Source organism: Lagopus muta, chromosome 2 (assembly GCF_023343835.1).
Source record: "Lagopus muta isolate bLagMut1 chromosome 2, bLagMut1 primary, whole genome shotgun sequence".
Taxonomy (NCBI): Eukaryota; Metazoa; Chordata; class Aves; order Galliformes; family Phasianidae; genus Lagopus; species Lagopus muta.
Window position 1 is genome coordinate 20,223,297 of NC_064434.1, and position 15,612 is coordinate 20,238,908.

Here is a 15,612-nt window from a genome sequence, read left to right on the forward strand (position 1 = left end):
GAAAATAATCCTAAAGTGTTCTTTTTGACATCACTCCTCTTTCTAAGGGCTTCTTTCTTCAAGATTTTTCTTCTTCTACTTTTTTTTTTTTTTTTCTTAACATACCACTGCAAACTGTTACTTCCATTGCTCAAAGTTTATTATGATCAATGTCTATCCCACATCTCTGATTATCCAAAGATCAAAACCTAATGTGATCTTTCTCATTACTTCATTGTCTACTAACACTGTCTAGGCAATCACTTTCTTTTCCCCTTAACTTGGAAAATGACAATTATAAAGATCCCAATGCAAAATATTTTCATGATGAAAATTTATGTTTCCATTCAAGACTTTTCATGCAATGGAAACTCTGAACTGCTGATTTGGGTCCCTTTGCCAGGGAGAGGGCAAGGATCGGTCGCTCCCTGAGGTCCCTTAGCAATCCCAAAGGCTTCGATCATGTTACGACGTTGCTGCTGTTGTCCTGTTGTAAATGCCCAGACATCTTGACGACTGCAGTCAGCTCAAAATTTTTTCCTCTCCTGCTCTGCTCTGTAGTATTTGTGTCACTTGGGGAATACTGCCAATGGATTGGATCAGGTACAATCATTACCAGACAGGCCACTGAGGGAGGGAGAACAGCTGTCCTAAGCATTCAAAGCTTTGCATTCTGTGCAGCTCTGAGGTGATCTGGGCTGCAAGATATTAATTAAGCTGGAAGAAGGCCTTTTTTGGTCTTGCAGCTCACTGATTCTGCTTACCTATTATTTAGATACTTTGCAGTAAATGTGGGATGGTATGCATTGCTGCCTGATTGCAATAAAAATTCAAGAAAGAAACATCCTTTAAGTTGCTGTCCTTGTGGGTAACTTAATCCTTGAACTAAATAATACCGTTTTTTAACATGAGAATTATCTGCTGCCAGGAATATAGAAAAGACTTAGTACTCTAGAGCACATTTACTATCATACATAAGTCAGAGAGGGGATCTTGTGTGGCATGGGTCATACGCTGCATCAAGAAGTACTTTCAGTGACATGAATTGATGAATATGTCACGCAAAGTTCAATAACCCTAAATAGCAGGATATGCCTGAACTTGATACCATTTGATGATCTCACATGTTCTCACATTGAAGGTGATCTCATGCAGGTGATCTGCTGAGTGATCTGTTACGTACTTGTTACCTTCTCTTTTTTTTTTTCTCCTGTGAAACAGGAACAGTTAATTTCCATATTATCTGTGTGAGGATAAGTGGAATGTGAAAATGTTTTTTCTCTGCAAGATTATGTGACCTTGTTGTGTAAGGACGAAGAGAGGAGAGCCAAAAATACAGAGACAAAAGATCTGACTAACAATGGCAAAATCAGTAATAAACGTGTGTTTTGTTGTACTATTTGGTGAAGGTGGTAGAATTTAGAATGTTTCTTCCAGCAAAATGATCTGATTGAGAAGATCCTAGTGACAGGGTAGCAAGAAAAGGTGAAGGCAACAAACAAACATACAGAGACACAGACCTAACAAGCAGAGGAGAACGTGAGGAGAAACAAAACTCACTGGTCACACCGATTGATGGGCTATCCCAGGAAGACTAACCTGGACTTTGCAAATGGTAAGAATGTAAACTAGGGTGTGGAGATCCAGAATACTGGGCTAGGAAGTGGGATTTGTAGAACTGTGAGAAATGATGAAGGAGTATTTAGGAGAAGGGAATGGGGGAGGAAGAAAAGGGGACAGAATGAGAAGTAATGTGCATAAATTAGAACAGAGGAGATTCTCCCTGAACATCAGGAAGCATTTTGTGCTGTGCAGGTGTCAGAGCACTGGGGCAGCCTGCCCAGAGTCTGCGAAGTCTCCTTTTTGAATGTGGTGCTGGGCACCCTGCTCTGGGTGTCCCTGCTTGAGATGGTCCCAGAGGTCCCTGCCAATCTCAGACAGTCTGCAATTCTGTGGTGTGGCTATCTGTGCCCATGTTTTATGTGAGTCTTACGGTTAGGAGCTACTGATGCAATGCCTTGTCTTCTGTAGTCTTGGAGACCGGTCATGTTAATGTCTTCTGTGGATGTTAATGTCTTCTGTACATCACTGCATGTCTCTTCAATACATGTTCATCTTCACTACTGATTGAACTTGCAAATGGAAAGCAGCAGCTGATTCCCTCACTCTGGCAAGAGATTCTGGGTCACAGAATGGGGTCCAGTGTCTGGGCAGGAGGGAGTTTACTCCTAGCATCCTTTACCAACATGAATAAGCAAACTCTACTGCCCTGTGCTTGCATAGTGATATCCTAACCTCTTTTATTTTTTCCCCAGAAACTCAGGAAAGAACATTCAGAACAGGGCCAGTATTGGGTTTCAGAGAATCCACAAAATCTGACCATCTAACTCCCCATCAGTGATGAGAAAATGGTCAGTTCCCACTCACTCTCCTGGGATGCAGACATCTTGGATGTCATCTGATTAGGAAAATAGTGAGAAATAGAACTAATGCTCTGTATGACAGTAGTCATTGCAACTGGCATCTACCAAAGCTTGATAGCATTTAAACAGACTTTGTATGATGTTAGTCAGTGGTGGATTCAGGGACAGTAGCTGTGCAGTGCACAGTGCCAGTGCAGTGACGTCTTCAGGCCGCTTGACTTCAATGTAATTGGTTCCTGTCTCTGCCCTCTTACCAACTGAACGTGTCTAGATTTCATCTCTCCTTGCTGACACTAAGATCAGTTGATGGAGTAAGTGTTGCTAGTGCGAATGCCTGCAGAACATTTCACCACACACTGTGACACTTGAATAAATATACCAGAGTAAGAGAAAATCATTATGGCCCTTATCATTGTACCTGGCTGAAAAATAGAATGCAGTGGTAAAGGAAGAAAGAGTGGTTGATAAATACTGGGGGTCTTCTATGGTATGGCTTGTCTAACTAACTGCAGTTAGTAAACTTTAGTAAGTGCTACTATTGTCATTAAGAAAATGTTTGGAAACTTTCCAAAACATTTGATTAAATAAATAAATAAATAGAAATCTAATCAGTATCTTCATGCCAGAGGTGGGTGACCCATTTGCCTGGCTCACCCTAAGACTCAGCAAAGCATGCTTAGTTAAGCAATCCCACTGTATGAAACCCCAATTTTGATTAAAATATCACTGTCATCCCATTACCAGCTTTGCAGTATTTCATGCTATCCAAAGCAATGGAAAATATATTCTTCTTGTCACTTGCAATAATTCACAAAAGAAGAATTTGGAACGCTTTACTGCATGAAGCAACCCTATATTTTCTGTTTGTGTTTGAGCTAGCCCACTGTCAACTCCTTAAACAGGCATTAAATCACGAAGGATATGATTCAGAGCCTTCCTGAGTCAGTAAAACCTTACTGCTGACTCTAGTGTGCTCCAGTGTAGGTCCTTGGACAGCAGAGTGACACATTACAGTTTAAATATCTTTTAAAATGTCGACTCAATGAATCATGGGCATGTTTGCCTTCTTAGATATAAATAAGAATAGTTACTAAGAGATCAACTTTATCTTATGTTGCAGGGAAAAAGTACTCAACATGTTGTGTATACAAGTATTGTAGCATTTGCTCAAAGTTTAATGCTGTCTGATGCTCTGGATGCATTTCAGTCTACCTCCGTATAAATGCCAGTAGAAAATCTTGGTCTGGATGCTTAAAACTGCCTCTATCAATGCTTTTTGCAGCTGTTGCTGTTCTGTCTCCCAGGAGTTCCACAGCCTTCTCATGGTTGTAAATGTCTTCTGCAAACATCTTGGCTCTGGCATATGCTCATCTTTACACAGCCTATCCTCATTTCTAGGAGGGTTAGCTGGAGCTTTCAGCGGTGTGCCACTGCATGTGCTCTAAAATACTTGTGATTTGGGTGCTGAGAAATTAAAAAAGGCTCTAGTAGAAAAATGGAAATCAGTAGAAGATAGGAGGTAGAGAAAGAAGTGTGCAAGCTTCTTAGGATCTGGGCTGGGGCTGTCCTTTTTCTACCTGAAGAAGGTTGTTGGGTATGTTTAATGTTTAAACGGGCATGAAAATTTTAAAGTACTTTATATATTCTTCTGTTTTGAATAAGGGATATTTTATTTGTCATATACCTGGACTCCATTACTGACAATCTTGAGCTTCTGACCAAAGGCAGCAGTTGAGTAAAGAGCCTAATTTCTTTATGTGGTTAGACTTGCATCCGTTGTTTTGCCTTTCATTTGTAGGGTCAAGAGAGATGCTAGGATATGGGTAGCTATGTAGGAAATCCAAGAGATTTTTCATAGAATCATAGAATGGCTTAGGTTGGAGAGGACCTCAAGGATCATCCAGTTCCAGGTTGCCACCCACTTTATCAGTCTGCCCAGGGCCCCATCCAAACTGGCCTTGAGCACCTCCAGGAATGAGGCATCTACAACCTCTCCGGGCAGCCTGTGCCTGGGCCTTACCTCCCTTTGAGTGAAAAATTTCTTTCTAACATTTAATCTAAATTTCTTCCCTCTTTTGAAGTCATTCCCATTTGTCTTATCATTATCAGATTCATTGCCTAAAAGCTCATTCTTCCTCTTGCTTGTAAGCTCCCATAAAGTATGGAAGGCAGCAGTAAAGTCTCCCTGGGTTGCTTTATGATTTCCAGTGTACAGTATCCTTTGTCATGATGTGGCATCAGAAATATTACCACAGGGCTCTATAAATAATTAGAACTACTGCAGAAATGAGGAACTTCATTTCTAGTTACCAAATTGTCAAGTCATGTGAGGCTTTGAATACACTAAAAGCATCTGAAGAAATCAAGAGCTAAAATATTAAAGCCATGCTTCAGAAGATGTCTTTCATAGATGCAATATGTTTTCCTGGAAATGTAGAGAGAAAAAAGCACAAGGCCATCACTGAGGAAATCTTGCAGGCAAAAAGTACTGCTATATTTCCTTTCATTACTGTTTTGATGTTTCCTCCAGTAGCTAACAAAGCTAATGCATCTTTTTTTCTGAGCTCTGTTGCAGGACTTGGTCTACCCCTGAATGGGAATAGCTGAGCCATTACTTAAGCCTGTACACATGTAAACTTCCTACAACAAGAGGTTGGGATAAGACAGAGAGATAATTCCGAAAGACCACATTCACTAAAGGATTTTAGCACGAGCTCAATTTTAAGTGCTTGAATAATCCTTTTGATACCCTGCTAAATCTGGGGTTTAGAAAAGTACCTCTTAGAAAAGAATTTCTGTTTGGGAATTAGAGGGGTCAGGAAGAGGTGCCTTTAAAGAGGAAGTTTGTGCCAGGCCATAATCCAAATTTTTTTATAATTAAAATGTTGGATCATTTTTGGATTGTAAGTGCCCTGCTGCCTAAATTTCAATACCACCGAATGACACAATATTGCTGTTCTCCTTTCTACTCTGTACTGTGAATAACTACAATGAGAAGGAGATTTTTTTTTTTTACTTACCTGGAAACAGTTTGGAATCAGCCCCTGCATGACTATTTCTTGCCCTGTTCTGCTCCCCAGAGCCCTCAGGATGCACTCTCACATTTTTGACATCCAGCCACGCCCTGAGGAAATAACTTAAAATAGAAGAGAGCTCAAGTGTTAGGACAGACAGACCGGGCTGTACGTTCCTCCATTTCTTTATAGAAAATAAATATAGCACAAGAAATTTAAAACAGAGTGTAATGAGGACTTCAAAATTTTCTTGCAAACTTACCTTTTGCCTCCTAAAACATAATGAAATAGGAGAGCAGGAGTTCTGTAAGTAAAGTGGGTTTGCTCTGTTTTATTCCATGCTAATTAACAGCTGCTTCTGAATCAACATCTGTACTCACTGCAAATGTACTCATTCTACCATGTCTGTCTGCATAGATCTAATTCTTTCAGACTGAATTATAATTTAAGATCGTAGGGAGGAAGGCAGAAGTCTGCATCAAGGAAAGAGTAGTCCTACGTTATGAGAAGGTGAGAAAGATCCTTAATCAGAATTATTTAGGAACTTTGAATAGGTTAGAATTATCTGGTTAAAGGCATCCCTTACACATGTGCATAAGAAAAAAACATGACTTAAAAGTATGTTTTTCACATATCAAAATTTCTTATACCGTGTGCTGAAAAATCTTAGTTGCCATTTAGTGACTTTCGTTTTGATCCCATTCTAACACAAGTGAATTAAAAATAGATTTTGTTGTTTTAAAATACTTTGAGCATCCATTAATTGCCATTATTATATGCTGCAGTTTCGGTGACTAGACTCACTCTTTGTGTCATTACCAGCCATGTTACGAGGTGCCATTAGGTGTGCCATATATTCCCAGAAACATTGTCCTTATTTCCAGGCGGAATAACAGGAATGTGATTGTTTCTTTACACTTGTCACAAAGCCTTGTTAAGGACCTGTTCGCTTCCTTTCCCGTCACTCACGCCATATGACAAATCTCTACAGGGTTGCTCACCAGTGGAGTAGAGTACTACCACTGAGCCCATGCTCGTCAGCTCAAGCAAGCACTGCTGTCCCATCGCATCTGGCTGTGTCTGAGCCAAAGCAGCAGCGCTGTATGCTGCTATCATCCATGATTCTGCCCTGGATCTACCAGATGAAAATCTGGGAATCCTACAGGCTTTGAATATCCATTTCAGTTGGTAGTAATCAGGGATCCTCAGAGTCTCACAGAATTGTGTGCTTTGGGTTGTTTTCTTTTTTCTTCTTTTTCTTTCTTTCTTTCTTTCTTTCTTTCTTTCTTTCTTTCTTTCTTTCTTTCTTTCTTTCTTTCTTTCTTTCTTTCTTTCTTTCTTTCTTTCTTTCTTTCTTTCTTTCTTTCTTTCTTTCTTTCTTTCTTTCTTTCTTTCTTTCTTTCTTTCTTTCTTTCTTTCTTTCTTTCTTTCTTTCTTTCTTTCTTTCTTTCTTTCTTTCTTTCTTTCTTTCTTTCTTTCTTTCTTTCTTTCTTTCTTTCTTTCTTTCTTTCTTTCTTTCTTTCTTTCTTTCTTTCTTTCTTTCTTTCTTTCTTTCTTTCTTTCTTTCTTTCTTTCTTTCTTTCTTTCTTTCTTTCTTTCTTTCTTTCTTTCTTTCTTTCTTTCTTTCTTTCTTTCTTTCTTTCTTTCTTTCTTTCTCTCTTCCCCTCCCTCCCCCCAACACACATTGATATATACCTCTATGCATATTAATTCCTCTTACGTTACCTATGTGAGGCAGAGAAATCTCTCTTAGGTTGACCAGTGACATTATAGAGATGGAAACAGTGAGTAGGAATTGAACTCTCTTTACACCCATGTCAATAGGCTTTTTATATAGTTGCTGTGTCTTAATATATTGCAGTCATGTTCTCCAAAATCCACGGAGCTCTTAAGGAGGCAAGAGAGAGGCTCATTTTACAGCCTGAGGCATCAAGGGGATCTCATGTCTCTACTTATAAGATTCTGGGGTTTATGGCTCCTCACTGATCTTCTAAGTTACTGATTATTTTAAATCCACAACCACTTCTAAATAGCACGTTAAAACTGTTTTCTCACAATAAACTGTTTGCCATGTGCTTGGTGTTGCACTTTTAACAGAAACTGTTTTATTTAGAAGTGAGGTCTGTCTTTTATGAGAATACAGCTTAAACTGCATATGTGTTAGGGCTTTTCTCTCATCCTTATATCACACCCTTATTGCCTATTAGGCTGACCTCAGTTTTGGGAGAATTACTTGGTTAGTTCTAAATATAGCATTGTATCTGCCCTTAAATGGGAGCGAAGGGGCAGTAGCCTTTAGAGAGGGGAATTATTTTTATTTTCCTCAGCCAGAGTCCACTAAGCTGGGAAAGGCTGATCTTCTCTGCTCTGCAATTTTTCTGTATCCCTTGGTAAGTCCATTCTTCATCTAACTTACTCTTGTTCAGAAGAAAGGGGAGTGATTATGGGGAAAGTGTTGCATGTTGAGTGCCTTTCTGTTCACAATAAATAACTTTCCATCCTTGGGGAAAAGCAGCAATAAACAGGACATTGATGAAATTATAAAAAAAAAAAAAAAACAAAAAAGAAAAGCAGAATTGTTTCATTCTGTACATAGCCAGTTGATTTTATTGTGTACTGTGTACTTTGTTTTACTTTTTACTTTTCTTTTCTTTCTTCCTTGCTTGCTTGCTTGCTTTCTTGCTTTCTTTCTCTCTTTCTTTCTCTCTTTTTCTCTTTTTCTCTTTCTCTCTTTCTCTCTTTCTCTCTTCCTTTCTTCCTTTCTTCCTTTCCTTCTTTCCTTCTTTCTTTCCTGAATATAAAGAATTATGTTGTACCAATATATATTTCTATTGGTATATGTGCATTCACACTTGCATGCGTATTGATGGCGCACTTTTTTGTTTGTTTGTTTTTGTTTTTTTTTTTTTGGTGTGGGTTTATGCTGTATGAAGAGATAAAGCATGAGTTTTATGGTGGATATACTCAACAAATAAACATGGAATTCATCCTGTACTAACTGGCAAAACTATTTGGCATGCTGAGTAATGAAAAGTAGCTGAGACAGAAAGTTTTATTTTTACTCTACCATACTTTTAAATGCATCTTCAAAAGATGCATTCTTAGTGCCTGTATTGCTTTAGGCTACGTGATTGTTCTGTGCCACATGAAAATTCCAGGCAAATTCCACTGATAGCGTCTGGGGAAATCACATTCATGCTCTTGAAACTTTGCCTGTGGGATGATAATACCTGTGAGCCAATGAAAGCATCATAATTAAAGATAATAAAGCTTGGGATTATGGGAAATGGCTGACTTTCATCATCTCACTGTCTCACATTCCTTGCTGTCCAGCTGGAGGGATTTACTACACTTGCCAAGCAAATGGAAATCTTAAAACTGTACTGGAACTTGTTGCAACTCCTTAAATATTTGGAGTGCTGGGATGGCAAAGTTTCAGGTCAACATGGCCAAATGCAGCCTCATTTAATTTCCAGTGAAATAATATCATAAGAAATCTTCTACTTAAATAGAATAGAATATATACTGCTTGGCTTATAGCAGTGATAAGGCAAAAGATGTTAGATTGTGGTGGTGAGTTGTGCGTATGTCCTCCTTTCCATCACAAGATTGTGGAAAAGCCAAAATTACAGATTAAACTTTCAAGAGTGCAAGAACGAATGCTCCCCACATGGCAGTGACCTCACTAGAGGGGCGGGTAGCTGGGGGGGGGCAGAGCTATGGCCCTGCCTCCTGTCTGCACACTGCAGAGTATAGCTGGTGCTGAACTCTACCAAGGGTTATAGCTGTGACCATGGTATACTGTAAATTGCCTTCACTGAAGGTAAAGCATGCCAGTAAGTCTTCACAAACAAGACCACTTGATACAGTGAGATGTTAAATGTCTACTCATTCAAAATGTGAACTTATTAACAAAAGACAGATGTATCTATGATGGCCAGTATCATCAGATACATGAAAATGCTGCTTTGTTGGATGTTCAGATGCCTAGAAGCTGGTCAGAGAGTCCTTTTTTTTAGGCTTTAAGAGGAAAATGATGCATGTATTTCTCAAAATGATTTTAACCAGATCAAACATCTTGTCCACAAGATTTCTGTTTAAAACCAATTTGCAAAACTGGCAAACTCTGTTCCCAGACAGCTGAGACGTGATCAGTAAAATACGAGACCAGCTGTAATGTAGCTAAAAACAAGACAAGAAAGAAAAAAAGACAAAGAATCTTGAAGCTTGATGACTAATGTCTGGAGTTCCATATGGTTTAAACATTGTGAATTCCATATGCTTTTTTAATTTCAGAAACATTTATATTCTGTTGCCAAAAAAGTTGAAGCTGATTTCTTATTATGCAGAAGGAAAAAAATTCAATGGGAAAGACAAGTGTCTTAAACTAACAGTAGATTGTGTGGTTTTTTGCTTTTTTTTTTTCTATTTTTCCTCTTTCATACACAAAATATAATTTTTTGTATAAGATCTAAATACAGACACACACAGAGATAAAAACAGAAGAAAAATATTAACATTTTAGAAGTTTATTATTAAAATGGAGATGTTATCAGACCCTGTACATGCCATTCTGTTATAGGCTACAGCGTCTATGAGTGGCACAATGATTCATGCTATCTTTACCAGATTTTCACCAAAGTGAAGTTTCCTGAGGGAAAATGTTCTTATGTATCTGATGTAATTTCTATGGAATTGATTAAGCCATCTAGAAAAAAACTACGTTTCCTGAGGCAGTATGGTAATTCTGTAAGAAGGATATTAGAAGCAAATTATGTCTACATATATTTTTTTCCCTTCCCCTTCCCCTTCCCCTTCCCCTTCCCCTTCCCCTTCCCCTTCCCCTTCCCCTTCCCCTTCCCCTTCCCCTTCCCCTTCCCCTTTCCCTTCCCCTTCCCCTTCCCCTTCCCCTTCCCCTTCCTCTTCCCTTTCCCCCTTCCTTTCCCTTTCCCTCCCCTCCCCCTTTCCCCCTTCCTTTCCCTTTCCCTCCCCTCCCCCTTTCTCTCTGTCTCTCTTACAGGTAAGTAATAAGGAATTAATTGTATTTGATCAGCTAAATATAACAAATTTTAATGTACAAGAGAAGTATGAGTTGGAAAACCAGGGCTTCTGAAAAACTTATATTGTGTAAGTAAAAAGAGCTACAGATTTTCAGAGGGAGCAATTCCATGAGGAAATCAGGATGAAACTTTGATTCAGTGCAAAAGTTCAAAGTTATTTAAGAATGATGAGATGCCAAGGAGGCTCATGGATTTATGCACATAGGAGCAGGATGTACTGAACTTACAGCCAGAATGAGAAAGATAGGCTATGTGAACCAAGATAGGCAGACAAGAACCTGAGAATCCTTTTTGGCACTTCTGCAGATGGGCAAGGACAGAGATGAGCAAAGGAAGTGCACGTTGCATGGTATGGCATTGACAAGTCAGGCAGTGAGAGTACATACTGTATAGTGCATCTCTCATGACATGATCCTCCTGAGTATGAGAATGCAAATCTCAGTCTATCTGTGGTGAGCAAAACCATGTTCTCTTTCCCATGATATCTGTCAATCCCACTCATAAATTTATTTGGTTGTGAGCCTGCTCTCTGAGGTTAGGTGAACAATCATGCTAGAATTTACTGCCTGTCCTTTAAATCTTAAATTAACTCACTTATCAAACAATGTCTCCATATCAGACGCTTGGCTTCCTGCTCCCAAATGTGGCCCCTTGTCACATGGACATAGATTGTTGCTTTCTATTCAGATCAGTATTACTATTGCATGAAGCTATGCATATCTTGGCCTGGGAATTCTTCTATCTATTCCTGAGTTTTCTCTTTTATACACATATATAAATTGTTATACAGGTGCTACCAAATGTGAGGAAATATGTATCTGTGTAAACTGATCTGAACAACCTAACTCACTCACATTTTATATCATTAATTCTCATGGGCATTTTGGTTGATGTAATATTTTTGTTTGTGTTTGATAGCCCTCTGAGTGCTTTATATAGCACACAGTTAGATCCCGCTGATATCAGAACCATCATTTAGAGTCAGAGAAATAAATAAGTGTAAGAAATAAAAATGCAGGAATAAAAAGGTACTATGCACTGCCAAAAGAGTGAAGGTCAGATAAGAAACTAAACACCTTGACCTGTAACTCCAGATCTTTTTCTTGAAATCCAGGGAAGTTAACTGGATCTCTGTGGATAAATTTCAAGAGCTGTTTCATGACCAGTTCCCTCTAAATCTTGCAGTCACATATCAGTAGAGCTTCACGAATAAAACTAATACTATTAATTTTTTACAATTGTTCAAACAGTTAATTTGTCTTTCTCTTGGCCCATTTATGTAATTTTTTTGCTGATTTCTCAATTCCCGACTGGAAAATGTATGTTTTTTCCTTTGATGCCTCTATCAGATCATTTTCTGCATCTTGCTATTGGGTTAGTTCCACCGTTTGGCATACCAGTATAATCAGGGCTCCATTAGTAATAAAATCCTGATTTACCTAAATCAATAAATTCAGTGTGGCTAAGTTGTTACTTGTGTATCATGTTAACTAACTCTGTTTCTGTTGACTAAATATTAATATATATTTCAAATACCTCGTATAAATGTATATCAACAATAAACTGGAAAAAAAGCCAACATCTTATTCCTAGGAAGACAGTAGAAACTTCCCTTATCCTAAAATCAAGATACCCTATGGGTTCTGTAGACTCTGCTAAAGCCGTTTTTACAGTAGGGCTGCAATTTTGTTCTTCAGATCGTCATCTTTGCAGGACTACTAAGTATTAAATACATACTCCGCAAGCATCATTGTAATTAACTGGTGATGATTATTGCGTTTGGAACTGTTGCCAGGCAGCTCCCCTCTGTGTTAACAGAAGGTACAATGAGTCTGGCTGCTAACAAGCTCTGCTAATTGCTTGCATGTAGGCTGGGAGCAAAGGGCTATGCCTGTTTCCGTTCTATAGACGCTCTATAGACGCTTAAGTAAATGTGAAGAGTATCTGAACTGAAATTTTGAGATTTGTGTGCTGATTAACAGAAAAAGACATGCTAGTTAAAATGCAGGTTTTACATTTAGTGGAAAAAGTGGAACTGTAAATGGCAAAGATGTTTGTTCCTATCTCAGAAATGAAAATAACCTAGGCTGTGATCCATCCAGGCACCTGGGAATTACTGTGCAGCCCTTGTACACAAATCAGATCTCAGGGGGAGTTGTACACATAGCATACACATAGCAACGCATAAGTTGCATGTTGATAAATTCATAGAATTGTTTAATGGGGCCACATGTAAACATGAGTAGCCCTTCACAGCTGAGTCAGCTGAATCTATGGGTTTGCCATTTGCAGCTTCATTTAAGTGAAAGGGCTAATTAAAAATAGAACAGATGGAACATTATACTATTAACTATTTGGTTAACATACAAACTTTGGAGAAAGGCAAATATATATGCATAATAGTCACACGGTTAAACAACTGGAAGAAAATCAGTATTTGATCACTGCAGACATCATGTCATGTACTGATATGAAAAGTAGGAGAAGCAAGGCTGCTAATCTGTCTGTATAACTGTGTTTATGTAGCTAAGACAATGTGTTACTCCTATAATGAGTTAATAAATTAAAGTCAGCTCAGCACTGCATGAGGGCACATAACTAAATCTGCATTTCTGCAAGCTGTTGCACAATGGTGTACTGACTTGAATGGTGTTAACTTTTTTATTTCTCTAGAAATGTTATAATACATTTCTTTAACGTCTCTTATTAATGCTGTAAACCTGCTTTATTTTTGTCTCACAGCATATGGTATTTTGCCTAAAGCTCTCATTCCTGCATGTGTGACTAGTAACTTTCATATCTCTTTAAAAAAGGAATGAAAAGGGAATGAAGGCTAGAGACTATGCAGAAGGTGCAGCTGTCAGGTGGTAAAATATAAAACATATAAAACATTGTGTGATTAAATCTTATGGCTTTTTTTTTTTAATTAAGATCTTTCTACTATTAAATGTAAATACACCTAAATATACCTGCAGAAATTTTACTTTGAAAAGTAAGACTAGCTGGTGTGAGAATGTCATGACTTGGGAGAATCTGATTCAGCTTTTGAATACCTGAAACTAACACTCAGATGCAGCTAGAATTTATAGTATCATATGCTGGAAATGGGGTATTTGTAGGTGCTTTACCAGAGTTTAAGATTCAGTTTCTTAGCCTTTTAAGCATGTCTGTTTGCTTGTTCGCTTTCAGTTAATTTGGATTTGATTTTGTAGGGTTCAGGCAAATTGCTAAACACAAACACAAAGAGGAGGGACATATTAAACTGAGTCGCAATTTTTCAGTGAATCATCTTTTCTTCTTCCTAAAAGTCTAATGTGTCCTGTAAGAGATCTAGCTTTGATTTTTTCAAGAATAACAAAATGTACGAAGTAGTTTCTTCTGCATACATGATCTGGCTAACAGTACAGTTAGGAAAATCTTTAAAAGGTCACACTAAAAATGCATGCAAAATTCTTGATTATATTTGTGATTTTCAACAATTTTATAATTTCTTACCTATTCTTAAATTGGAATTTTGCAACTTTTTTTTTTTTTTTTTTTTAAACATGAGATAATATTAAAAATGCAGGTACATGACAGAAAACATCACTGCTTTCAGAATAAGTATTTAAAAGCTTATTTTCAGTAAGTGGATTGCACATGCTTTTTCCACAATACATTAAACAAATCCACAATTAATTAAACAAAATAAAGTTATTGAAAATTGAAAGTTGAGAATGATGTGTGAATAAGATTATTTAATTTTGAATTAAATTTCATTTTAACAGAAATATCTGTTTTCCAGAAAGAGTCATTCCTCTGATTTTGATGTGTGTATTAATTTTTCTCCCCAAAGCACAGGTATCTGGTAGTAATTAGAAATCAATTAAAATTGGTCATTACTACTGTCTTTGCAATTAATTAATGGGAATTCCCATTGTACCTATAGGAGCAGGGCCTGTGTGCCCTAGGGGCTGATGTGGATAACTGGGTAACAGGGAAGGCCCAGGAAGGTTGGGCAGGGACAAGTAGGTCCATGACTACCCTGGGGCCTTGAAATCTCTCAGTGTGGCCCCTGCTTGACCTAGTGGTGTTTCACATCCCAGAGTGTGTCCCAGGCCATGCCAGAACTGCTGGCCAAAAAACTGCATAGGAGTGTAAATAAATGGGGCATTCTCCTATCCTGGAAGAAGGAAATCAGATGTTCTCTCAGGAATTTGCCTAAGTTCAGGCTTTGGCACAGCTACTTTATAGACTTTATATAGGAAAATTGCTTATATTGTTACTAAAGAGCAGCCATCTCTTGGAGAAAGTGTCTGATTTGTTTGCCTGCTGTTGTCCCGCGTAGCCACTTAGACCAAGTAGCCCAGGAGCACAGAGTCTACATCCAACTGAGAATACGAGCAGGACTTACAGTTGCATAGGCTGACACCTTCTCAGGATATAGCCAGTAGCATTCCACACTTTTGCAAAAAGTTTTCATCATTTTCCTAATGAGCATAAAAAAGATGCAGACACTTTTGTCTGCTTTTAACAGCTTAGCTGGGAATTCGGTAAACGCCGACACAGTATGCTTGCTGACCACATGTTTTTGAGAGCTCCCTGAACCTTTTATCATGATCAAACTCTGCAAATGTTTTGGAGGCATTCTGCAGGACAACCAGAATGACTGGTCTACAGAAAAAAAAAAAAAAAGAAACACATGAGAAAAAACAGCATGAGCCAGCTTTTTTTGGTTTATATAGGAGAGCTGATAGGAGATGTGAATGCAGTGTTGGAATCTTCAACATGCTGATGCAGAGTGGATTAATACAATCTATTTTGTGTTGTCATGGTGAACTGGGCTAGAAATGGTGAGTGTAAATTGCAGGAAGGGATAAAGCAAAATATTTGAAAAGTGGAGAAATGAAATAGCTCGAAAATGTCCCAAAAGCTGTCAGATTTCTGTCCCTGGAAACTTCTAAGGAGGTATTAAACGACATCTGGAAAGAAGAGAAAAATAATTCATCAAGATCTTCTTGCTCTATTATCTATGATTTTGTGGCGTGTTTTGTGGCTAATAAACAGCCCGATGTGCCCATGTATATAACTGATGGCTCTGTTTGCGACAAAGTGATGGAATTTTGTACATCTGTGCTTGTACATATGTATACGTAT

General features: G+C 38.2%; 1 protein-coding gene across 2 annotated transcripts in view; it reads left to right on the forward strand.

Annotated features, from left to right (window-relative positions):
- Window positions 1-7,690: 7,690 nt before the first annotated feature.
- The window catches only part of MYOM2 (myomesin 2), a 74,849-nt gene continuing 66,927 nt past the window's right edge, over window positions 7,691-15,612 (forward strand). For both annotated transcript variants that reach the window (XM_048936948.1, XM_048936949.1), the window contains exon 1: window positions 7,691-7,806. The gene's annotated coding sequence lies outside the window, so the exon portion shown is untranslated. The remainder of the gene's footprint in view (window positions 7,807-15,612) is intronic.